The 27,855-nt window shown below is 41.5% G+C and overlaps 2 long non-coding RNA genes across 2 annotated transcripts; one reads left to right on the forward strand and one right to left on the reverse strand.

Moving 5' to 3' along the window:
• Window positions 1–218: 218 nt before the first annotated feature.
• On the forward strand, window positions 219–23,032 carry LOC122679363. The gene is made up of 3 exons (XR_006336373.1): window positions 219–259; window positions 442–596; window positions 22,956–23,032. It is a non-coding gene; the product is annotated as an uncharacterized LOC122679363 (long non-coding RNA).
• LOC122679362 lies at window positions 921–27,855 on the reverse strand. The gene is made up of 3 exons (XR_006336372.1): window positions 26,596–27,855; window positions 15,137–15,173; window positions 921–978 (listed from the first exon to the last, which is right to left on the reverse strand). It is a non-coding gene; the product is annotated as an uncharacterized LOC122679362 (long non-coding RNA).

A 27,855-nucleotide genomic window follows, 5' to 3' on the forward strand; every position in this document is an offset into this window, starting at 1 on the left:
GTTTATGTGCAAGACCAGCGAGGGAGGGAAGAACACATCTCAAGCCCACCTCCCCACAGGCAAAGGATTTGGGGAATTTATGGGATAAAGAATAAAGCAGCAGGTGACCAGGAGCGTGGGGAAGAGGGGTCAGAAAAAGGTAGAAGAATTGGCGGTTCTACGCAGACTTTCTGCACATGCACGTTCAGAGGGCGGAGCTTTAGGCCCTCTGACGTCAAAAGAGCGCCAAGGGGACACTCTGCCTGTTCCCTGTTGAAGGGTCCGTGATTCCCCTGTGAGACTTAACTAGCTCAGCTCCTGACTGCTGACTCTCCTCTCAGCTTAAACTCCAGGTTTCGGGGTGGGGGGCGGGGAACTCAGGCAAACATTTTATTGTTTAGGCTACCTGCCGCATGCAGAACACATGAGTCTTAAAATGACCTTGATGGATTTAACCCACAGTTTCACTGCTGTTGACCTTGGGTTGATACATCAGAAGAAAGATCGTCTGCTTGACGTGGTCCTGAGTCATCACGCCAGGAGAGCATCATTGGCTGAGGATCGGAGTGGTGGGGACCTCGCGGAGGAGGCAAGATTTCATCATGCTACTCAGGAGGGTGAGAAATTTCTAACTTATGAATTGTCTATTCCTGGAATTTTCCACTTAGTACATTTAACACACGTTGGTTGACTTGGGGTAACTGAAATCACAGAGTGAAAACACAGATAAGAGGGGACTATTATATAGGAAAATGGTTTTTACAGATTTCCTTAAAATACAGAAGATTTTGTCTTCAAGTATTTGGTATCGGGTATATAACACTTGGATTTGTTTTCCAGTATCTTACTCCTCCTCGGGTATCTTATCCTTTGTTGTTGTTATTGCTGTTTAGTCTCTAAGTCATGTCTGATTCTTTTAGGACCCTATGGACTGTAGCCTGCCAGGCTCCTCTGTCCACGGGATTTCCCAGGCAAGAATACTGGAGTGGGTTGCCATTTCTTTCTCCAGGGGAACTTCCCGGGCTAGGGATTGAATCCGAGCCTACTGCATTGGCTCAGATTTACTGCTGAGCCACCAAGGAAGCTTGTATCTTATCCTACAATGATTCAACTCTCCCTGGCTATGACACTCTTCAGGGGTGGCCATTGGCCTTAATAAGATCCAGTAAACAGGGACTTCTCTAGTGGTCCAATGGTTAAGAATCTGTGCTTCCACTGCAGGGGGCACAGATTCTACACAGGTTTCTGTGTAGAAGTTCCACATGCCACATCATGTAGCCAAAAAAAAAAAAAAAAATTAAAAAGATCAGTAAGCATGAAAATCGAAATATTGATCGAGACATGTTTTTTTCTCCCACTGAACGTAAACAACTGCACTCTGTGCTGTCAGTTATTGGAAGTCACTTTCAACCACCAGGGGGAATCAGACTTGGAATAAAAGTTGACATTTTAGAAAGCAAAATAGAAGGGAAAATGTGGCTTTAGTAACATGGTTGAGCTCTAAATGAAGCCCCAAAGCCTGACTTAACTTTGCATTTTTCAGTAACATAAAAATATCAGCCTTTTTAAAGTTTAATGTGGTTTGAGACAGGTTTTAGTTATTTGCAGCAGCAATTTAAAAAGTACTAACTGACAGATCCAGGGGGAAAAAAATTGAATTATACCTATTAAAAATCTAAATAAAAAAGAAAAAAATATGTAATTTTATAAATCAAGAAGTTCCAGGTCAGGGCTTCCCTGGTGGCTCAGTGGTAGAGAATCCACCTGCCATTTCAGGAGACACAGGTTCAATCCCTTACCTGAGAGGATCCCACATGCCTCGGAGCAACTAAGCCCATGAGCTGCAACTACTGAAGCCTTCGCGCCCTAGAGGCTGTGCTCCACAACAAAAGAAGCCACTGCAATGAGAAGTCCTCGTACCACTACTAGAGTAGCCCCCGCTCTCCACAACTACAGAAAAACTGCACAGCAACAAAGACCCATCATGGCCAAAAATAAATAAATAAAATTATATTAAAAAAAAAAAAAAGTTCCAGGTCAAAGACTAAATAAAGCATTTTAAGTGCATAATTTTATACAGTACTTATCATCAAGACACTCAGGTGCCATGACGAATGAGCAGGTTAAAACAGGATACCATGTCATTTCTCAGGTTTTGCTGCCAAATACCTCTTTTTTAAAAAATTTCTTGTCTCCAAACAAAACTGGAACTGAGGATTATATACAATTTTCTTTTGTATTCAAGGCCCAGATGGCAGACTGCAAAAACTTAATTTCTGGTCTCTTGATAGAAATTTGAGGACTGTCAGCTCTTAAGATTTTAAGTAATTCAGTCAAGTGACTATAGGCTCTGTAGGCTTGGGAATTGTGCTTTCTTCAGTTTTGTCGTTGTTTTTGCTTTGTCTTTAATAACTGCAACATATCTTAATATTCATAGGCTGTTCTCAGAGAAAATCAGCAGGGTGTCCCCCCCACTTACCACTCCCCACCCCATATCTGACAACATGGATTGTTTACAAGCCAAGGATCCCCAAGGATCAAGCTTTGAGCAGCTGGAGCTTCAGAGGACTGGTGTGATAGAGCTCAGCGAGCATTTGGGAACATTTGGGAACATTTGGGAATTGTGCCATGAGATGCTGCCTTGAGGGAGGATTGACAATAGGAGAATAATGACATGTGACAGAGGCAGACGGGGACAGAAGGAATCTGGGTTGTCCATAGGACTCTGCAGAAGGCTTTTAAAGCTCACAGATTTGATTTGTTACGGGATTCTAGGGAGGGGAGGAGGATGGACCCCTAAGAAGTCCTGCCTCTTTCACTCATCCCCATACACACTCTGCCAAATCCTCTGTACTGTGAATCTGATGGCTTTTTTTCTCCATATTTTGTTGTTGTTGTTGTTGTTCAGTTGTTAAGTCATGTCTGACTCTTTGTGACTCCATGGACTAAAGCATGCCAGGCTCCCCTGTCCTTCACTATTTCCCGGAGTTTGCTCAAATTCATGTCCACTGAGTCGGTGATGCCATCCAACCATCTCATCCTCTGTTGCCTCCTTCTCCTTTTGTCCTCAATCTTTCCCAGCATCAGAGTCTTTCCAGTGAGTCGGCTCTTCACATTAGGTGGTCAAAGAATTGAAGCTTCAGCTTCAGCATCAGTCCTTCCAATGAATATTCAGGGATGATTTCCTTTAGGATTGACTAGTTTGATCTCCTCGCTGTCCAAGGGACTCACAAGAGTCTTCTCCAGAACCACTGTTTAAAAGCATTAATTCTTTGGAGCTCAGCCTTCTTTATGGTTCATCTCTCACATCCATATATAACAACTGGAAAAACCATAGCTTTGACTAGACAAAAAAAAAAATAAAACCATAGCTTTGACTATATTACTTTGTCTGCAAAGTAATGTCTGTGCTTTGTAATATGGTGAGTAGGTTTGTCGTAGTTTTCCTTCCTAGGAATGAGTGTCTTTGAATTTCATGGCTGCAGTCACCGTCCACAGTGACTTCACAGTCCAAGAAAATAAAATCTGTCACTGTTTCCACTTTTCCCCCTTCTATTTGACATGAAGTGATGGGACTGGATGCCATAATCTTAGTTTTTCTCCCATGGTCAGATTACATAATGTGACACAGGTCACTTTAAGAAAAGTGGATTATCAAGATGTACACAACCTAATGGCCTGAAACCTTTCAAAGCTGGGAGTTTTCCCTGGCTGTGAGCAGAAGAGGAAATCAGAGATTTGGGGCCTGAGAGGGATTCTACTCACCATGGCTGGCCTGAAGATGCAGGAGCCACAACACAGTGGAATCAAGTTGTCCATAGCAAGTCCCTGCTGACAGCCAGCAAAGAGACATAAATCTTAGTCCCCAAACTGCAAACAACTGAAATCTGCCAACAACAAGGATGAACTTAGAAGCTGATTTTTTTTCTTCTCAGAATCTTTAGGCAAGAACTCAGTCTGGCTGACACCTTGCTTTTGGTCTTGAGTTCATCCTGAACAGAGAACCCAGTCCTACTGTGTGCTGGACTTCTGACCTATAGAATTGTGGGCTAATGAACGGATGCTAGGGTCTTTTTGTTTTTGTGGGTTTTTCTTTGAGGGGGGCACAGTGTGCAGCATGCAGGATCTTAGTTCCCTGATGAGGGATGGAACCTGCAGCCCCTGCAGTGGAAGTGCAGAGTCTTAACCACTGGACCACCAGGGAAGTCCCAACTGGGTGCTGTTTTAAACCTCTCATTTTGTGGTTATTTGTTGCACAGCCATAGCTGACAGATACATTTGTCAAATCCAAACCAAGAAAATTATTTTGGCAGGAACAGTGAAGAAAGAAGGTGAGGAGGTAGAGTTAAGTGAAAGAAACCTACTGAATAAAAAGTTATTCACATATTAAGGGCCAGTGGCAAACAGTCACATAGTTCAGACCTACATATCTTGATACTGATCACGTTATTGAGTTTTAGATAAGACCACATATCAACAGAGAAGATACATGAAAATCATATAGGAATAGGACTTTCTTCATAACTTTATAAGCCCAGTGCTTCTGGAACACAGGCAGCAATGATTAGGAATGAATAACAGTATAGTTTTCATGTGATAAGATCAAATGATCTATAATACGATCTTATGACTTGATCGCCTAAGAGTATGCTAACTTTTGTAAGAAACCATCAAGCTATCTTCCAGAATATCTGTACCATTTTCTATTCCCACCAGCAATGAGTGAGAGTTCCTGTTACTGCACATCCTCACTGGCATTTGGTGTTATATGTGTTCTGGATTTTGGCCACTGTAAGAGGTATATGGTGGCATCTCACTGTTGTGTTAATTTTCATTTCTCTGATGACATCTGAAGGGGGGCATCTTTTTATATGTTTATCTGCTGTCTGTATATCTTGGCAGATTTGGTGAGGTGTTTAAGGTCTTTGGCCAAATTTTTAATTGGGTTGTTTGTTTTCTTATTATGGAGTCTAAAGAGTTCTTGGTATATTTTGGATACCAGTCCTTTACCAGATATATTTTTTGCAAATACTTCCTCCCTCCCAGTCTGTGGCTTGTCTTCTCATTCTCTTGACAGTGACTTTTGCAGAGCAAAATTTTTTATTTTTAATTGAGTCCAGTTTGTCAATCATCAGTGATTCATGAGGCTGTATCTAAAAATTCACGCCAAACTCAAGGCCACCTAGATTTGTCTCCTGTGTCGTCTTCTGGGAGTTTTACAGTCTTACTGTGCTTGGTTGCTCAGTCGTGTCTGACTCTTTGTGACCCTGTGGACTGTAGCCCGCCAGGCTCCTCTGTCCATGGGGATTCTCCAGGCAAGAATACTGGAGTGGGTTGCCATGCCCTGCTCCAGGGGATCTTCCCAACCCAGGTGTCGAACCCAGGTCTCCCCCACTGCAGGCGGATTCTCTCACCCATGATCCACTTCAAGTTCATTTCCATGAAGGCTGTTAAGATCTGTGTCTAGATTCATTTCTCTGTGTGTGTGTATGTCCAGATGTTTCTGCACCTTTTATTGAAGCGTAAAGTTTTTCATTTCCCTACCAACTTTTAATGAAAGGCATCTTCTAGTATGTTAATGGACATATGTTTCTAACAATAACAATAAATCTGTCTAAAAACTCAGGATGTAGGCATTTTATACAAAAATCCGACAACAATGTTGAGTTTATTCACTTTTCTCATATCTATTCTCTGAGCTGGATTAGCGGCATGACCTCATTTTACAAATAGAAAAGCTGACAGAGAGAGAGGGGGGAAAAGCTGCCTTGTTTACCCCACAATGCCCACAACAGAGACTTCACACTTACTATCTTTAATTGTTGTGCCTGCTCACCTGAGTGCCTGATGCATGAGGTCACCCGTTTTTACTCGGTTGTTCATAAATCAGTGAGAAGCATGCACATTGGATTTTCTTGGTCCTGCACTATGGAAGTAGCTAAGATACCATTTTTCAAAAGTGATCTTCCTCTCTTAAAACAAAAGTGAGCAGAAACCCCGGGCAGCCCAGTCACAAGGAGTATGAAACCATTTCTTACCAAGAAAGGAAGGATCTCAAGCTTCAGTCCTTGTAGGACAAGAAGGAAAAATACAAACTCTGTTCTTTCCCTCTTTTTGGCAGTAATACTAACAAAAGAACAAACATGCGAAATTGTGAGCCTTAGCTAGAGGTGAAGGGAACATTAGTTGCAGACCTTGAAATGTCATGCTCGTTTTCTGCAAATGACTTATCAGTAAAGTTCTAACAAAAAACAAGTCTGAGGGACTTCCCTGGTGGTCAAGTGGTTAAGACTCCACACTTCCACTGCAGGGAGCATGCGCTCAATCCCTAGTGGGGGAACCAAGATCCCACATACTGCACAGTGTTGCAAAAAAAGTCATAGTAATAATTCTGGGAAGTTGGGAAGTCGATTTGGACCAGAACACGCACAGATAACTTTAGAAGCAAAAAGAAGATGCTTATCTCAAGTTCCAGTGGTCACAACTTAAATACTCCTTTCCTTAATTAAGGAACATAATCCTGCTGATTTTTGTGAGCGCTTTGCTTGTGCACAGCTGAAAAAAAGAAAAATGTTACATGACAAATTCACTGATTCTTTGAAAGAATATTCTAGAATCTGTGAGACAGAAGACAGACCTTTTTTAACACTGCAGTCTAGCCTTCTTGTTGACTTTCTTTGTTTGCTAGCTATTCCAGTTGCTCAGAGTCAATGCTGCTCTTGCAGAGAAGTTCCACCTGAGTCAGGGTGTCTGACACTGTTTCCAATAGCCATGCACTTGGTCCCAAAGTACTAGGTTACTTTCTTGACATTTTCAGCTTCTAGAAACTCCTCCATTCCTTGGCTCTTGTCCCCTCTCCACGTCATTCCAACATCTCGCTTCCATCACCATGCCTTCTACTACTAACTGGGGTCCTGCCTCCCTCCTATGAAGACCCATGAGATTACACTGGCCCAACCTGAATATTCCAGGATCATCTCCCCATCACAGAAGTCTTAATCTAATCACACTTTCAAAAGTCTCTTTTACAACACAAAAAGATGATACACTCACAAGTTCCAAGAATTAGGACTTGATGTCTTTGAGGCAACCATATTTAGCCTACCTACCACATCAGTGGGCTTCCAAGGCGACATTGGTGGTAAAGAACCCACCCACCAGTGCAGGAGAGGTAAGAGACTCGAGTTCGGTCCCTGAGTCAGGAAGATCCCCCGGAAGGCGGCAGGCAACCCATGTCAGTATTCTTGCCTGGAGAATCCTGGGGAAAGTGAAGCCTGGCAGGCTGTGGTCCACAGGGTCACGAAGACCCGAACTCAACTGAAGCAACTTAGCATGCACACACCACATCAATCATTTCTCGGTTCATCTAAAATGTGTACTGTTACATTCACTGTCTAAAATATATAGAGCATACTTTGGTGCTATGAGGCATCATAAGGACAATAAGACAAAGTCCCCCAATTTTAAGGAATTGATAACCTAATAAGGAAAATAAACTCGTAAATGATTTTCAGTTCAAAAATGCACATAAGCAACGGGGACAGAACAAGTTGGTTTCTCAGAACCCAACACAGGAAATTAAGTAGGACACTAAAATTCAGAAAGTGCCAAAAGTTAAGGTTGTCATGGTAACATGAACTCAGCAACACAGCAAAACCTGCTCTTCAAAAGTATACACTTAACAGCTTTGCACAATTCTGATCTGCTGAAGGAGCAGCTTTCATTCAATGACCCAGAACCCTTTACAGCTATGGATTCGCTCTTGTTCTATAGCTGTAAAACAGGAAATGGTTTGCCTCACCAAATTCAGTTCCACAAATATCTAAGGTCATCTACTACATGTAAGACGAAGAGCTAAGTCCTGAGGGGATGCAGATATGCATAAGATCATTCCTGACCTGAAGGAACTTTTCATTCAGGGTTACGTGTGCTAGTGGTAATGGAGAAGGTCCACTGAACACAAAGAGTGCTAAAAAGGAGGTCAAATATGTGCGAGGCCAGACTTGGGATGACACAAGTTTTCCTGGATCAGGCAGAGTTTGAAAGGGATGGGATATGTGCAAGAAGGTGCTCTGGTGGGAATACCCCAGTGAGAGCTCAGAGCTGGAAAGAGCAGAGGATGTCCGAATCCAGCTGAAATAAAGGAACATTCCAAGTCCAGCTGAAATAAGGATTACAGGAAAGGGTCTTACAACACCAGGGCCCAGAATGATAGCCAGTAGTGTCATTAGCAGGTGTCAGCATTTTCAGTAAAGGTACTCCCCACTTCCCTCTGTGTGGCCTCTTCCCTCTGACCTCATGTCCTACCCTCCCCCTTGGTCAGTGCCCTCCAACCACACACTTGCACAGCACGCTGCTATCTTGAGGTCCAGGCATCCGCTCCTCCTCCTCCTTGGGGCACTCTTTCCCCATTTATCCATCCTTTCAAATCAGTGCTCAAATGTCATCTTATTCATCCTATTGGTAGGGCCTTCCCTGACTGACCCACTTAAAATGCAACTACTTTCTCTGCTTTGTTCATCTCTTTGTTCGTCCTTGGCACTGATCACAATCTAATATTATAAGGTTAGTCTATTCACTTATTATCCCTCTCTACCCACTAAAAATTCAGTATGCCAAGGGCAAATCTTTTTTCCAACAAGAACAGTGCCTCGGAAGGTACTCAATGTAAACTTGTTGCATGAATGAAATCAGAGCATTAATGCACTGCAAACATTATATTTTGCCCTTGCAACTGGTAAAAGCGCATAGAGATACAGAACATATGAAACACAGCCTCTACAGTGCACAAGTGCACATTCAACGGTTTTACCTGTTTGTATGTTTTATCACGGGCTTCCCAGGTAGCTGGGTGCTAAAGAATCTGCCTTCCAATGCAGGAGATTCGGGTTGGATCCCTGAGTTGAGAAGATCCCCTAGAGAAAGAAATGGCAACCCACTCCAGTGTTCTTGCCTGGAAAATTCCATGGACAGAGGAGCCTGGCAGGCGACAGTCCATAGGTTCTCAAAGAGTCAGACACGACTGATCACACACCTGAACATCAGTGTTGTATGATCTTATTTCATTTAAAATGCAAATGTTTTCTAGAAAAATACCTAGGAGGATATTAACAAACTACCTCAAAGGATTATGGGAGACTTCATTTTCTATGTCATATATTCCTATCTGCTTTAAAAGTTTGCAGCAAGCATCTATTATTTCTATAAACAAAAACACATTCGTGTGTGTGTGTGTAAAGTTCACCAAGTTTTGGGCATAATGAAATTCAAAAAAATGGTCCACAGCAATGATGATCAATTTCCTATTAGTTATATCTGTAGAACAGACTTACACCTTGTATCACTTTATAAGAAATACATGAACCTAGAACTAGAAAACTGAGGTCAATCACAGGAAAACAACTTTTCTTTCTGACTCAAAAAGTCCAATTACCCATTGAAACAAATAAGCAAAAATGAAGCCAAAAATGTAAGATAGTATAAATTTAGGTGAAGACTGAACTCTGTATATAAATATTCTTTTCCCCTTGGGCTCCCTCTTTTCTTAATCTACCCACCACATACCCCCCCAGACAAGCTCAGGCCTCAACCTGAAAACCACTTTCACTTTCTTGCTTGTTCCTAAGTGATGGTACAAGTATGTTATAAATTTCCACAAAGAACACACTAAGTAAGATTCTACAGTCTGTTGGTCTCAGATTCCCTGAGATGACTAGTTGGAATGCTGTGATGGAAACACATAGACCAGCATATACTCTGATTGGCATTTAGATGTGACTCTCATAGCAAAATATGATAAATGACTGTAAGATAAATAAAGAAAATAAAATTTTCATTATATCTTTCATAAAAGACCTGAGAAATCACTCTAAAGCTCTCACTGGCTACTCTTTGTTTAGAAAGGACCAAATTACAAAGATTTGTCTATAGTTTATTAAAAAAACACTTAAAACAAGCTCTCTGAATGATAAATTTAAATGAACATTTCTCTGCTGCCATCTCGTGGATTATCTAGGTAATGCAGCCAAAGCTCAGGAGCAGGCAAATTTCCCCAAATTATACCAGATATGAAAAGACTTATTGGTTATTTAAATTTATATACTTGACAGACCAAACACAATGGTGTATATATAACGCTACTTCTAATTAAACCTCTTCCTAAGAACCAGGTTAATATTAACTTCTTTTAGGTTTTAAATGTTGTTACCTTGTTATAGAAACAAAATACTTTTTGCCACTGCTTAGGCAATAATTGGGGCTTCCCTGGTGGCTAGATGATAAAGAATCCACCTGCAAAGCGGGAGACCTGGGTTCAATCCCTGGGTCTAGAAGATTCCCTGGAGAAGGCAATGGCTACCATTCCTGTATTCTTGCCTGGCAGGCTACAGTCCAGGGGTTTGCAAAGAATAGGACATGACCGTGACTAAGACTTTCACAGGCACTAATTACTATAAAAAATACATTATAAATATCCTCTGTTAAAGTGATGATCCCTTTTAAAATGAGTTATTAATATACACTGTTAGCATTATTTCTACCACCTAATGCTAAAATTTGGGGGGGGGGCGGGGGGAAGTAAAATCTGCTGTCTTAAAAGATAACATCCATGGCATTTTAGCCTAATTCCAGGTCCAGTTCCTCCAGACCCACATGCCATTGGGAAATGAATCCAAGACCCCTAGCAGGAATTAACTTGTGGGGACCTCCCTGGCGGTCCAGTGGTTAAGACTTTACCTTCCAGTGCAGGGGTGAGGGTTCGATCCCTGGTGAGGGAGCTAAGATCCCACATGCCTCCTGGACATGAAACCAAAAAACCCATAAAACAGAGGCAATATTGTAACATATTCAATTCAGATTGTTAAAATGGTCCACAACAAAAAAAATCTTAAAAAAAAAAAAATTAACTTGTGGTCTTAGACAGTGGGAATTCAGAGCCTGAGCTCTCTGAGCACCTTCCCCCAACATCTGTGAACATCAGCCATCTCAAAGCCAAGGGCCTGAACCTCCGGGAGGACCTGTGCACTTCCTGGTGGTGTGACAATGCCGTGGGGTTAGGATCACCAACCAGAAGTCCCCGCAACCTGATTTCTACTCTGTGAACGCGGAGTAGGATAACTACAGAACTGTCCCCCCTCCATCAAATCTGGAGCAGGGAAACGAGTGCAGCAAAGGAGGAAAGAGTATTGTGACATGTCATTTATAATAACAAATGTATATTTGGTCTTCATCTCCTTCCTGGCAAAATAAAGTGAAAGTGTTAGTCGCTCAGTCATGTCTGACTTTTTGCAACCCCATGGATTGTAGCCCTTTCCTTCTCCAGAGGATCTTCCCCACTCAGGAATCAAACCTGAGTCTCCTGCATTGCAGGCAGATTCTTTATCTTCTGAATTACCATGAAAGCCCCCTTCACGGTAAAGATCTCCTAAAACTCTTGGAATTTCCTGAGTGATCAGGGTGACATTTGTTATGTTAATGTGGTGACTTTGGGGCTGCACCTAAGGATGGGGGCTGGTTGCCAAGGAAACCAACTAGGTAAGGGACTGGTGGTTGAATCCATTGCCAATGGCCAGTGATTTCCTCAATCACACCTCTGTAGTGAAGCCGCCATAAAAACCCAGAAGGACAGGGTTTGGAGAGTTTCCATGTTGGTGAACACATGGAGATGCTGGGACAGACACATGAAGGTCTGCATCCTCTCCCCACACCTTGAGCTGTGCACCCCTGCCATCTGACGGCTCCTGAGCTGTATATTCTTTTTCATTTATTTATTTGTATTTTTGGCCACACTGGGTCGTTGTTGCTTTTTTCTCTGGTTGTGGCCAGTGGACGCTACTCTAGTTGTGGGTCCTAGGCGTCTCACTGCGGTGGCTTGTCTTGTTGTGAAGCAGGGGCTCTAGGGCATGCAGACTTCAGTAGTTGCGGCTCTCGGGCTCTGAAACACAGGCTCAGTAGTTGTGGTACACAGGCTTAGTTGCCTCACAGCTTGTGGGATCTTCCCAGACCAGGAATCTGTGTCCCCTGCATTGGCAGGCAGATTCTTAACCACTGGACCACCTGGGAAGCCCCTGTATACTAATTTATATTAATATTAAATATTTGTATTTCTACACTCGCTGCCAGAAGAGCACCTTTCAGCAGGTTGGGGCTTTGTGCACAGTAGCTACAGTAAAAGGAGGGAAGCAGGGTGGTAATATCTGCTCTTAGTTGGGGATCTGTTTACCTCTGGTTGTAATGTAGATGGTTCTGTGAGAAGAAAAGGGTGTTGACTGATAGATCATAGCTTCTGAGTCAGGCCCAGGCCTCTGAAATGCTATTTGTCCTTTAGGGTCTCTAGAATCTTCTTTTGGGCCTTCAAGATATAAAGTTATATTGACCAGAAGGAGAGCCTGGGGTTACTAAATTAAGCAGAGAAAAAAGAGACACCCTATTAAATTAAAATTTCAGATTAAAAAAAAAACAAGCAATTGGGGATGAAGTAAGTCAGACAAAGAAGAAATATCATATGACATCCCTTATATGTGGAATCTAAAAAGCAATGATACAAATGAACTTACTTATAAAACAGAAAGAGACTCACAGACATAGAAAATGAACTCATGGTTGCCAGGGGGAAGAGATAGTTAAGGACTTTGGGAAAGTCATGTACACACTGCTGTATTCAAAATGGAGAACCAAGGACCTATTGTATAACACATGGACCTCTACGCAGTGTTATGTGCCAGCCCGGATGGGAGGGGGGTTTGGGGGAGAATAGATACATGTTTGTGTATGGCTGAGTCCCTTTGTTCACCTGAAACTACCACAACATTGTTAACTGACTATATTCTGATGTAAAATTAAAAGTTTAAAGTTTGAAGGGGAAAAAAAAAAAACAAGCAATTGGGACATACCAATATTACAAATATATTCATTTTTTATCTGAAATTCAAATTTCTAATGGGCATCAGGAATTGTATACAGCAACCCTCATCTTTCCCCTCCCCAAGGGGGAAAAAAGTTGACATCTCCATTAGAGAGAAAGAAAACTGGTAATTCCTTTTTACCATAAAGCTAATATTTTTAAATTTTAATATAAACTAGCATAAGAAATACACTGAGTAACGAGTTTTCCAAATATTATGGGGACAAAAAGTAAGGCAAATTACATTAAGGTTGTAATTACAGAGAAAATTGAATGTCAGGTAGAATGATTCAGTTCAGTAGTTCCACCACTGCAGGCAGGCACCATGCCTGACACCAGGAAGACAGAGAACAGGCTCATCGTCTAGACCTGGGGTCTCCAACCTCCAAGACCTAATGCCTGATGATCTGAGGTGGAGCTGGTGGAATAATAACAACATGCACAATAAATGTAATGCATTTGAATCATCCTGAAATCATCTCCCCGCCAAGGTCCGTGAAAAATTGTCTTCCACGAAACCAGTCCATGGTGCCGAAAAGATTGGGGACTGCTAGTGTAGAGGGTGGAGGTGGTACACAGGTGATATAGGCAGGAATCCAGAGGACACACAGACCTCATGCCTCTCTTCTGCCTCCCACAGAGCCTGGTCTTATCACTCAGGAGGTATGTGTATCAGGTGAAGAGACTTATCTTAAACAAACAGACCAGAACTGTCTGCACTAGCTCTTGGTTAACTTAGAGGAGAACATAGGCAAAACACTATCTGACATAAATCACAGCAGGATCCTCTATGACCCACATCCCAGAATATTAGAAACAAAAGCAAAAATAAACAAATGGGACCTAAAGAAACTTAAAAGCTTTTGCACAACAAAGGAAACTATAAGCAAGGTGAAAAGACAGCCCTCAGATTGGGAGAAAATAATAGCAAACGAAGCAACAGACAAAGGATTAATCTCAAAAATATACAAGCAACTCCTGCAGCTCAACTCCAGAAAAATAAATGACCCAATCAAAAAATGGGCCAAAGAACTAAACAGACATTTCTCCAAAGAAGACATATAGATGGCTAACAAACACATCAAAAGATGCTCAACATCACTCATTATCAGAGAAATGCAAATCAAAACCACAATGAGGTACCATTACACGCCAGTCAGGATGGCTGCTATCCAAAAGTCTACAAGCAATAAATGCTGGAGAGGGTGTGGAGAAAAGGGAACCCTCTTACACTGTTGGTGGGAATGCAAACTAGTACAGCCGCCATGGAAAACAGTGTGGAGATTTCTTAAAAAACTGGAAATAGAACTGCCATATGACCCAGCAATCCCACTTCTGGGCATACACACTGAGGAAACCAGATCTGAAAGAGACACGTGCACCCCAATGTTCATCGCAGCACTGTTTATAATAGCCAGGACATGGAAGCAACCTAGATGCCCATCAGCAGATTAGTGGATAAGGAAGCTGTGGTACATATACACCGTGGAATATTACTCAGCTGTTAAAAAGAATTCATTTGAATCAGTCCTAATGAGATGGATGAAACTGGAGCCCCTTATACAGAGTGAAGTAAGCCAGAAAGATAAAGAACATTACAGCATACTAACACATATATATGGAATTTAGAAAGATGGTAACGATAACCCTATACGCAAAACGGAAAAGGAGACACAGATATACAGAACAGACTTTTGGACTCTGTGGGAGAAGGCGAGGGTGGGATGTTTCAAGAGAACAGCATCGAAACATATATATTATCTAGGGTGAAACAGATCACCAGCCCAGGTTGGACGCATGAGACAAGTGCTCGGGCCTGGTGCACTGGGAAGACCCAGAGGGAGCGGGTGGAGAGGGAGGTGGGAGGGGGGATCGGGATGGGGAATACATATAAATCCATGGCTAATTCAAGTCAATGTATGACAAAAACCACTACAATATTGTAAAGTAATTAGCCTCCAACTAATAAAAATAAATGAAAATATAAATAAATAAAAAATAAAAAAGGGAGAAAAAGAGAAAAAATGAAAAAAAAATCCAGGAGAAACTACAGAACAAGTCAAAATATAAGAATAATAAATGTTTTTCTTGAGTCAAAAAAAATAAAAAATAAAAAAATAAAACCTACACAGTACCTGTTAAATGTGTTAGTTGCTCAGTCATGTCCAACTCTTGGCAACCCCACGGACCGTAGCCTGCCAGGCTCCTCTGTCCATGGAATTCTCCAGGCAAGAATACTGGAGTGGGTTGCCACACCCTCCTCCTGGGGATCTTCCTGACCCAGGGATTGAACCTGAGTCCCTTTTGTCTGCTGCATTGGCAGGCAGGTTCTTTACCACTAGAGCCACTTGGGAAGCCCCAGATAGAGGGTAGAAATTGACATAAATTACTGAAGCTAGTTATTTACTGCCAAGAATCCTTCTTTCCTTTATTTGTTACTTTAATTTAAAAGAATAAGCGGGGAGGGGGAGAGAGAATAGAGAGGAGATTCAGTCTCTGGGAGAAAAGGGTAAAATTACATCAAAGTAATGGAGTGCTTGTTCATGTTCCTCTCACTTCCCTTTCTTCAAATCCTCCTTTACTTAGGACATCCTTCTCTCAAGGACATGACGTCCTTGATGTCATGTTGGGAAAATCCTGCCCTGTCTCCCCAGTAACTATCCATGTTCCTCTATATACATAAGTATGCGCTGATCCCGTCTAGAAATAGGAAAACTGATTAGGACAATTGCACCAAAATGTAAATGATGAATAGTTTTTAATCTTCTGAACCCACCCAGCAACATTTTCCTGTTTTCACAAAATTGATGACATTTTAGGCATCGATACAGAGGTATTTTTAGTCATTAAGAACTTCTTTCTCTGCTCCCTGCCATCAGCTCTACTAGCAAATTCTTTATTTTTTTGACCACAGCATAAGGGATCTTACTTGGTTCCCCCACCAGGGATCGCACCCATGCCCCCTGCATTGGGAGCAGGAAGTCTTAATTACTGGACCACCAGGGAAGTTCCAGGATGGACAATTTTTATAGTACATACTGGCCAGTCCCTAATTCACTACTCTTTGTTTTAATAAAATACTCATCTGCCTTTTGCCCCTTCATATTCAAAACTTCCCAACTTTTCTAAACTACATGATTGCAGAAAATATTTATGTTTTAGGCCTAAGACTCCTCATCTTTGGCTTAACCTATTTTGTTCTGTTGAGCTGAATCATATAAGCTCCCATATCAAACTAATCTACATATAAAGTAAGCCTATCACTGAACTTTTTAGTTTTGTGAGCAGTATGTTATTAATACCTCTCTCGTTATGCAGTTTAAATCTATCATTTTCAATAAAAGAACATGATATAATTAGTATACTTGGGAATATCTGAGACAATAACTGAGGCATGAGGCTCTGAAAAGAGGACAGAGAACCAGAAAGATTCTTAAAACTCAAACTATGATTTAAATAAAATTTTTACAGAGACCTAGAAGAGAAAGTTGAAAAAAAATCCCACAGTGTAAACCAAAAAGGTGAAGCAGTGGAAAATATGAGAAAAAAGTTGGAGAATGCAAACTAAACTAAGTCAAATAGTAGCCAAATAGGAATTCAGGGAGCGAGGGAGGAAGAGCCAACTAAAGTAAGAAAAATTTTAGACTTAAAAAGACATAAGTCCTGGGAATTCCCCGGGAGTCCAGTGGTTAGGACACTGCATGGGCCCCAAGTTCAATTCCCAGTCAGGGAACTAAGACACCACACATAGCCAAAAAAAAGAGAGAGAGAGAGACATAAGTCTTCAGGCTGAAAAGCCATGCTATAAGAAATAAGAAGAAATTTATACCAGGGTATAGTCCCTTGGACTGCAAGGAAATCCAACCAGTCCATCCTAAAGGAGATCAGTCCTGGGTATTCATTGGAAGGACTGATGCTGAAGCTGAAACTCCAATACTTTGGCCACCTCATGTGAAGAGTTGACTCATTGGAGAAGACCCTGATGCTGGGAGGGATTGGGGGCAGGAGGAGAAGGGGATGACAGAGGATGAGATGGCTGGATGGCATCACCGACTCAATGGGCATGAGTTTGAGTAAACTCCGGGAGTTTGTGATGGACAGGGAGGCCTGGCATGCTGCGATTCATGGGGTCACAAAGAACCGGACACGACTGAGCGACTGAACTGAACTGAACTGATATCCTTATATAGTTGCAAAATTCTAAGGAAAAAGTGAAGATCCTAAAGATTCTAGTGGGTGAAAACAGAATAGAATACAAAGTAATACTACAAAAGAATAGAATTCAAAGTAATACTAGATTACTCAACAGGCTACCTGAATAATGTAACACAATATCTTAAAAATGGAAAGGAAGAAAATGGTATACCTACAATCTGTATTATTCAGTACTGGGCATCCAGAACAAGGCAGTAAGATTTTTTAAAGATAAGAAGTGGAAGGAAAAAGATAAGGCTGATTATTCGCAGGTGATTTGATCTTCAAATCAGTCAACTCATAAAAATAATAAGAGAATTGAGCACAGCTCTTAGATAGAAGATAAATTTATCAATAGTGTTATTCTACACTCACCCAGTGACTCAGCGGTAAAGAATCCATCTGCAATACAGGAAAGTCAGGCGGGAGACCTGGGTTTGATCCCTGGGTCAGGAAAATTCCCTGGAGAAAGGAAATGGCAACCCACTCCAGTATTCTTGCCTGGAAAATCCCAATCCATGGGGTCACAAAAGAGTCAGACATGACTGAAGGACTCCACAACAGTGGAGACACACAGGACACAGATCAACAACACTCACCAATTAGAAAATATAATTGAAAGTTAGATACCATTCAGAGCAGCAGAGTCAAGCATAAGGAAAAATTTAAAGTTTTATAGAGATGCAAAGACTCCTTTGACACACACCCTTATGGAAAAAAAAAAAATAGAATCTGAAAACAATGAGGCTGACCCAGAGTACAATGAAAAGACATTTCAAACAGGGAGGCCAGCTCAGTGCTCTGGGACCTCGGGAGGCGGGGTGGGAGGGAGGCTCTAGAGGGAGGGGATATAGGTACACTTACTGCTGATTCACACTGTTGTACGGCAGAAGCTAACACAACACTGTAAAGCAATTATCTTCCAATGAAACTTTTAAAAAATAGCAGCCATGTGGCTAGACCGAGACATGAAAATGTGTTAAGAAGTGGATCACAAAGAGTCGGACATGAGCGATTGAGCACACCCGCAGGTGCAACAGAGAAGCAGAAGCCAAAGCAACAAGACAGAAGCTTTCCCAAGATCAGAGTTGTCTGAAGACCAAAAGGGCAGCCTAGGAAGAGCTACACTGATCAACACAGCAGCAACTGGGTGACAAAAGGAACTACATTAAAAAAAACAACATTCAACCCTGAGACTTTAATCAATGTAATGTTTCTTTTTTTAGTATCTATGTATTTGGCTGTGCCGGGTCTTTAGTTACAGTACATGGGATCTGAATTCCTGTAGCATGTGGGATCTAGTTCCCTGACCTGAGATGGAACCCAGACCCCCTGCATTGAGAGCTCAAAGTCTTAGGCACTTGACCACCAGGGAAGTCCCTCAATGAGATGTTACACATTGAGAGGATATTGCCTCCAAAGTTTATGCTGGGAAAGTAGACAGTCAGGGGATGTTTTTGATCCAATATTTGACCCACTATGGACAGTGGATATGGCCCAAGCTGCCACATAGGATCAGACAAAACAGAAGAGGACTGAGTTAGCCTAGTGAGTCTTTCAGGGCCCTCAGATCACCCTGGTGCCAAGGCCCAAATAGAGTTAACCATCTAGAGAAGGATGCTTTTACTCCGGCTTCTTTATGGATTGTAAGCCTGTCACATTTCACTCATTTCATGAGCACCATCTACAAGCCACACTAAAAATTAATCAGCGAAACAGGATGGTCACTGTGATTACAAGACACAGAATCTAGAATCAGGAATGTAATGTTCACCACAGAACTGTCTGGTGAGGCCACAGAGACAGGAGGAGGGCCTGACCATGAGAGGATGATGAATCAAAGTTTCCTGAGCCACTCTTGCGTGGTGAGCCCACAGGATGCAAGGCCCCATCACAGTCAGCACAACCCTAGTCCACGTGATCAAACTGTACAATCAGGGGTGGAGGCCAAGCTGATACATCAATCAGAAATAAAGCAGCTGCGACCTCCCTGGCGGTCCAGTGATTAGTACTCGGCACTCTCAATGCCAGGGCCCAGGGTTCGATCCCTGGTCGGGAAACCAAGGGATCATCATTATTAGGTTCTGCTCTAAACTGAATCCCTCTGTGAATCCCACAACTGTACTATACGGTGATAACACAAAGGAAAGCTGGTCTCAAATTTAAGGGAAATTTTTCAACAGAAATTTAGAATACACTCCCACATATTAAACAGAAAAGACAACTTCATCAATTGAAAAACAAATATCTTCTTACTAGAAGTATAAAACTACTTTCTGACTCAATAGAGTACTCACAGTTATTTCAGTGCTCAAATCACTTTACTATTTAGTGCACCAGGGCTAACACCATCGAAAACATCTTGCATCGTTTTAGATTTCACCTTAAGGATCTAGATCTTTATACAGATATATATATATATAAAATCTTGCCTAGTCCCCATCTCTTTGAGAGAGAAAAGCTTCATCTAAATTATTTCATCTGATTGATGATTATCATTTATAACTTTATTGCTACTTCTACCTTGAGTATTCCTTTGGAAAAGGTGTATAGATTCATTACATATTCTAATGTATTATCTATAGATTATAAGATAAAGTCAAGCATTTTATCTGCTGATACTTTTTAAGTTGACCTGTCTTTATACTTAGAGATGTCTCTTAATAGTAGGCTTCCATAAAAAATAAATAAATTAATTAATTAAATAAATAAATAAAAATAAAAAAACAATTCTCCAATGTACCAAATCTGAAAGCTGTTAAGTGTAGACCTGTTTACAAAAACAAATGTAAATTTTGAAAAAATAAATTTTCACTAAAAAATTAAAAAAATAAAATAAAATAAAAAAATAGTAGGCTTCCCTGGTGGCTCAGATGGTAAAGAATCTGCCTGTAATGCAGGAGACCCAGGTTCAATCCCTGGGCCGGGATGATTCCCCTGGAGAAGGAAAATGGCAACCCACTCCAATATTCTTGCCTGGAGAATTCCATGGACAAAGGAGCCTGGCGGGCTACATTCCATGGGGTTGCAAAGAGCCGAACATGACTGAGGGATTATGTACAATTTTACTTATTTTTGGCTCTGCTCGGTCTTCATTGCCGTGCAGGCTTTCTTAGTTGTGGCGAGCGAGGACTACTCTCTAGTTGCAGTGCACAGGCTTCTCATTGCAGTGGCTTCTCTTGTTCTCCGTTCTCTAGGTGCACAGGCTTCAGTAGTTGTGGTGCAGGGGCTTAGCTGCTTCACAGCATGTGGGATCTCCCCAAACCCGGGATCAAACCCAAGCAGATTGTATCCCCCAAGCAGATTGTTAACCACTGGACCACCAGGGAGGTCCCAGGAATCTAGATCTTTAGAGCTGTGATTCTCAAACTTCAGTGTGCATGTGTCAGACCTCTAGGAGAGCTGGTTAAAACCCTCATTGCTGGACCTCAGCCTCAGCTTCTAACTCAGTAGCTATGACTGGGAGGGAGGAGGGGGTCTGAGTATTTGCACTGCTAACAGTTTGCACTGATGTCAGGGCTGCTGATATGGGAATCACATATGAGAAACACTGCCTTGGGCATCATTTTCTAACTCAGAGAATCCAGTGCACCCAATCCAGCCTGTCATTTCTTTGTAAAAATAGTCTTATGGTGACGCAGCCCCATTCATTTGTTTTCTCGTGGTCTGTGGCTGCTTTCTTGGTACAACTGCAGGATCAAGTAGTTGCAACAGACTTTAAGGCCTTCAAAGCCTTTTTTGGTCTTTTACAGAAAATTTACTATTCGGTGCTTTATAGAAAAAAAAAAAAAAAAAGCTCTGGTCTAATGCATCATCATCTAGCCCTAGACAACCACCACATCATGTACTGGACGGGACAGAGGGCACTCCTAGCAGGATGTTGCCGTGACTGGGGCTTATTTCACTAAAGATGCAATTTGATAAAATTTTATAATAATCTCGACTTTGTGTGGGTCATTTACAACTCCATATAAACTAAAGAAAGGGCTTTCCCAGGTGGCTCAGTGGTAAAGAATCCACCTGCAATACAGAAGACACAAGGGACCCAGGCTTGAAGCCTGGGTTGGGAAGATCCCTTCGCGGAGGGATTCTTGCCTGGGAAATCCCACCCACTTGCCACCCCAGTATTCTTGCTTCGGAAATCCCATGGACAGAGGAGCTTGGCGAGCTACAGTCCATGGGGTTGCAAAAGAGTCGGACACGACTGGCCATGCGTGCACGCATAAACTAAAGACATTTGCTCAAAACCCTGCTTTATAGTCAGGTCATTATTTTAATTCCTTGAATGAAGACTTTTTTAAAAGGCCTCCATATACTTTGGAAGATAAAGAACTGTTGCAAGTATATTATCCAGTAACACAGGAAAATTGGAAAGATAACAGCATTTATGATGGAGTTGTATCTTGTGCACAGATATATACACAAGGGAAAAAAAACCCTCATGGAGTCAGAATTATGCTTGGAAATCAAAGTCACCTTTAAAAGATACAGTACACAACATTTACAGACCATGTTGGAGGCAGACTCAATGTGTCCAACACAGCCAATTTTCCCTTCAGTGTTCAAACAGATGGCTCATTCTTTGGGTGAGCACCAGATGAAGTAGTTGGCTTGCATTTGAGGCCATCTTGTGTAAAAAATACTTATCTTTAAACACTAGAATCACACTCTGCGCCGTGAGAAGCTCACACTACAAGACACAAAGAATCTATGACCAACTTAGGGAGTTGTGGATTACTGTCTCCCTTTGAACACTTAGTCCTGGGAGTACTAAGAGAAATGGTAGGCACAAGCGACTGCATGACTTCAATTCTCAACCTCTCTCTTTCTCTGTGGCCCAGCACATACAGTTGGATGTATAAAACTTGAATGTGCCTCTGATGGGACTCCCCTGTGTTCCTGAAGACTCTGATGCTATAATAAAGGGTTCAAAATGGTGCTTCATATCCCACTCTGGTACTAGAATACCAGTTTCTAGTATTGCTCTGCTTAGACTACAAGTAAGAAATATGCCCAGGTAAACCTAAAGGAAAATGGATTATTTTTAAGCTCTATCAGCATTACTAATGGTATTAGTACGCTGACACATTGTCATCTGTTACGTCAGGGCTTTTTAGCTTCTATTATCCCAAGCTGAAAGCTGATTGGGTCATTTCATCACCATCCACCACCTCTGATCCCTGAAGTTATTGTTACTGTTCAGTCACTAAGTCGTGTCTGACTCTTCACGACCCCATGGACTGCAGCACGCCAGGTTTCCCTTCCTTTACCATCTTCTGGAGTTTGCTCCAACTCACGTCCATTGAGTTGGTGATACTATCTAACCATCTCATCCTCTGTCACCCTCTTCTCTTCTTGCCCTCAATCTCTCCCAGCATCAGGGTCTTTTCCAGTGAGTCAGCTCTTCGCATCAGGTGGCCAAAGTTTTGGAGCTTCAGCTTCAGTATCAGTCCTTCCAATGAATACTCAGGGTCGCATTGGTGGTTCTCAACTTGCGGCTTTGCTGAGCAGTGGAGGATGTGTAGCATCCCTGGCTCCAGCACACTAAGTGCCAGCGTGTGCATGCTCGGTCGTGTCTGACTCTGCAAACCCATGGACTGTAGCCCACCAGGCTCCTCTGTCCATGCGATTCTCCAGGCAAGATTACTGGGGTAGGTTACCATGCTCTCCTCCAGGGGATCTTCCCAACCCAGGGATCAAACTCCTGTCTCCTATGTCTCCTTGCATTGGCAAGCAGATTCTTTACCTGAGCCACCTGGGAAGCCCCTAAGTGCCAACAGTTCATTCCATTACTATGACCATAGCAAAGTGTGGGCATTAATCATGAACATGCCCCCAAGTGTTCTGAAAACCCTGTACCACTCTGCTCTTCCCCTTCAAGACCACTATGATGGATGTTACAGCAGCCCTGGACCAAGCTGGAAAAGTAGCCAGTTCTTTGGAAGAGGTTTTCAGAAGACTAGATGTATTCAAGGTAAGATATAGCTGAGAAATTTTTCTATAACTCATAATTTGACTTACTGACTTCTTCACTATTGAGCTGGCTTAATTTTGGAGTAATACATCCCTGTGATACTGAATAGGCATAACGAGTATTTTTTATTCCTGTAGATAACTGTGTTCATTTAAGTTAAAGAAGGGTTCTGAGTCAGAACTCAAAATTCAGGAATTATACCTTTCTCTCTTCCTCTGCACCCCTCCCCCATACCACGCCCAATCACCACACAAGACTTGGACTTCTTTTTAACTTGAAAGAATAAAAATATAATGGAAAATCAGGGTACCTCTATTTATAAACTTCATGTATCATACAAGATTTCTTTAAAAAAAGAAAATCAGATTTACTAAACCGTTAAATCAATTCCTCATAGCTCAGATGGTAAAGAATCTGCCTGCAATACAGGAGACCCAGGTTCAACTCCTGGGTGGGGAATATCCCTTAGAGAAGGAAATGGCAACCCACTCCAGTATTCTTGCCTGGAGAACTGCATGGACAGAGGAGCCTGGCAGGCTACATTCCATGGGGTCGCAAGAGTCAGACACGACTTAGCAACTAAGCCACCACCACTGATTTTATAGAGCACATTTATATATTAGTTTTAGATGTGCTTTTGGAAAATTGTTATGCAGGCACATCTCACAAATATATTACTGCAGAGCCCCAGTACAATTATAAGAACTACAAACCAGAAAATCTTAACTGAATAAGACTGCATGGAGGCAACTATTAAAACACAGGTGAATCTGAAATCTAAAAAGTAGGTGGAGAATCAATCTGCTTTCATCCTTTCTCTTGGATAGTTCATCTGCCAAAAAAGAGGGAGGTAAAATTTATAAGAAAACTTTCAAATCTTCAGTTGAAATTAAAACCACTCCTTAGCACACAGGCACAGAATCTTTGTTTTATATAAAACTGTATTGAAAATAATCCAGAATATCCATTACATTTGTGTACTTGATAGTTACAAGTTATAATGTACATTATAGAGCCCTGAATCTACAATATGCACATAAACTGGCAATATTTACTTTAATAATGAGATTGCTTCTGTAGAGCAAATGATACAATAAATGTTCAACTATTTCGAATAGGGGCTATTTCTATTTTATAGTCTTCATATGTCTTCATTGTTTTGAAAATGTAGACAACTGAAATTAAACAGTCAATACCATTCCTCTGCAGTAAGTACTAATAGATGTTACACATGAACCCACTTATAAAAACACACTATGCTTTCCTTAGAAACAGGTAAAGAAAAATAACAGCCATAACTTGCTAAAAAGTCATGTAAGATAGCTGCCTTTCTATTGATGACATTTTTGTTTCTAGGGTTATGAATTAATATTTTTAATTTGCAGAATTTATAAATGTACAGAAAATGTATGACACCCATTAACCAAGACTCACAAACCAACATAATAGAAGTTTATGTAATAATAGAAGCTGTGATTTATAACATGTACCAAATAACAATTCAAGCTTATTACAACTATCAAAAGCTTTTTCATCCTAAAACATTTATGTTTTTGAATAGTTGCTAGCTCTAAAATGTTTATGTCCATTTCAAGTATTCAACTGATTAATTATAAACCTTCTCCCCAGCAGAACCTTGAGAAAATTTTGAATTATATTCTTACCCTATTAATATCTTTTTACTTGGATCATGCCCTAGATTCTGGCTATCTGGAGAATACAAACATTTGAGGGTATATATGTTGTCGAAATATTTTAAAATAGATAATATTATTGGGGGCTGAAATAAAAAAGAATTTTAAGGTTAAAAAACTTCAAGTCTATAAGGAATATACACCATCAAATAGGTGGCACCATGCTGGATGCAGTTTAGAATACCCTGACATTTATAACAGGAAACATGTTAGAAATAAGCCCAAGGGCAAAATGAATACACTAAAAACCATACAAAACTGAGTAACTAATAAAACTGCAAAGATACTCAACTAACAATTAATGTTTTATACTGGGTTGGCCAAAAAGTTCATTCATGCTTTTCCATTACATCTTCTGGAGAAACCCAAACAAAGATTTTTGGCCAAGCCTATATATAAGCTTTTGCTCAGAACTTCAATTTAAGCAGTTTCTAAACCAGTTGGTTGAAGGAAAGGGGCTTTCCTGAACTGAGAAATAAGTAACAGCTCTCACAAGACTTTTAGATCTTGAAAGTACAAGAATTAAGCCATGGTCTTCAATCTTGGCTGTGTATTACTAGCATCAGCCCAAAGTTGTTAAAAAAACACCCATGCCCTTACCCCATCCCCAGAGACTGGTTCAAGTGTCTCAGCTGGGGACAGACAGGGTTGAGACCCACTAAACTAGATGCAACGATCAAATGAAAGGATCAGAGAAAGCAGATGGTAATCTGGGAATCTGATGATCTTCCACGGTAATAAGCTGATCCATGCTAACATAAGAAATATGAGTGACTAGAAGATTGAGACTGAGCAGTCTCATTCTGGTTAATTTTTTACTATTATATTTATTGGCATGTGTGTGTGTGCGTGCGTTCACTTATGTCTGACTCTTTGAGACCCCATGGACTGCCAGGCTCCTCTGTCCATGGGATATAACTGGCATATAACTGCCTTCATTCTGGTTAATTTTAAATAGCCTTAAGATAAAACTAATTCAACTTGCCACCTTAGTCCACAAGGAATTTAAGAATAGGAATATAAGAAATTTCCTAACAGGCCAACCTAGCAAGTCTCTGTTTAGCCTTAGAGCCTCAGAAGAGTTCATCTATCAGAGGCCAGTCCTTCCACTCCACTCTGGATTACTACTCACTTCTCATTCTACATTAAATGTCTCTTTTCTATATCTTCTCTCTCAAAACCATCCCACTAACATTTAAACATGTCCGTTTCTCCTATCCTAAAACACACATCCCTAGATCCTTCATCAACATCTTCACCCACAACCCTATTCTTCCAACATCTCCTTGCTCAGTGTCCGACAAGCCCATCAGTGCAGCCACTAGGAGTGCTGGAAGTCTTCCCTCAAAAGGAATCACCGAGTCTTTCTGTGAAAATGCATTAAAAAACGTCTCCATGTCACCTCTCCATGCCCACTGCTACTTACCTGAGTCCAAGCCACCATCTTCCCTCACTGCAACTATAATACCCTTATTATCTGGTCTCCTTGGAGCCATTCTTCTCCTCCCAGGACCATTCTCCACATTGTGGCCTAGGTAACCTCACCTTAGGCAAATTATCAAGCTTGTGCTTCAGTTCTTTTCACATGCAAAGTCCACTTTTAACAGACCTCATACAATTGTTAAGATTGAATGAATACCAAACAAAAGCAATTATTAATAGCAACTGTGAAGCATAATAAATGGTAGCTATTTTAAATTTGTGTGTGTGTGTTTAGTCAGTCATGTCTGACTCTTTGATCCCACAGACTGTAGCCTGCTAGGCTCCTCTGTCCATGGGATTTCCCAGGCAAAAAGACTGGAGTAGGCTGCCATTTCCTGCTCCAGGGGATCTTCCCAACCCAAGTATCGAACCCGAGACTCTTGTGTCTCCCGCATTGGCAGGTGGATTCTTTACCACTGTACCATGTGGGAAGTCACTTTTAGTTTATTAAGGTACAAAGACTTAAAAGCAACTAAACTACTTGCACTATGAGAGGAAAGGATACTCAGGAACTAAATCAAAGGGCCTGCAAAGTCTTGTATTATCTGGCCTCCACCAATAATATTTCAGTCTCAACATCTCCACTGAGTTTCACCAACCAGAAACATTATACATAAAAGAGTAAGGAAAGTATCTTTTTATCCCCCCTAATATTAAGGTTATATTTCTAACATAACTTACAGAGGTGACAAACCATCTGTTTTGCTCTGACAATACTAGGGAATGTTATGTGTGCTTAGTCGCTCAGTAGTGTCCAACTCTTTGTGACTCCATGGACTGTAGCCTGCCAGACTCCTCTGTCCATAGGGATTCTCCAGGCAAGAATACTGGAGTGGGTTGCCGTGCCCTCCTCCAGGGGATCTTGGCCAACCCAGGGATTGAACCCAGGTCTTCTGCATTTCAGGCGGATTCTTCACCGACTGAGGGAACAGCATACTGAAGGAAAAAAGCTGGTCTATCTCTTCCTGTATCACAACTTGATCAGGATCTTAATTTCGTGAATTAAGGTGAAAACCCTAATTTCCAGTACACTTGCTACTTACTATCCAATCACAGGGTGAGAAAAAATTCCTGTAGGTTGTCAGCCCTGAGTTTCACTATACAGTGTCCACAGGAAGTTAAATAAAAGACTAGTAGTCCTTAATATCAAGTACCACATGTATCTACATCCAGAAGTGTCTTTCTGTTGTTTACCGTCCTTACACTAGTTTTCTACTATATTTGACTCTCGAGGGACTCTATATAAACACTTGGATTTCTCCTAAGTACGTGGGTGCATGCTAAATCACTTCAGTTGTGTTGGACTCTTTGCGACCCCATGGACTGTAACCCACCAGGTTCCTCTGTCTGTGGGATTCTCCAGGCAAGAGTATTGGAGTGGGATAGCATGCTGTCCCCATGCAGAGGATCTTCCTGACCCAGGGATCAAACCAAGTGCCATCTCCTGTATTGGCAAGTGGGTTCTTCCCGTGTGTGTGTGTGTGCACGCATATGTGTGTGCACTTAGTTGCCCAGGTGGGTTCTTCCTGTGTGTGTGCACGCTTAGTTGCCATGTGTGTGTGTATGTGCGCACGCACTTAGTTGCCCAGTCATGTCTGACTCTTCGCAACCCCATGGACTGTAGCCCTCCA

The sequence above is a fragment of the Cervus elaphus genome, chromosome 21 (genome assembly GCF_910594005.1).
Source record: "Cervus elaphus chromosome 21, mCerEla1.1, whole genome shotgun sequence".
NCBI classification, from domain to species: domain Eukaryota; kingdom Metazoa; phylum Chordata; class Mammalia; order Artiodactyla; family Cervidae; genus Cervus; species Cervus elaphus.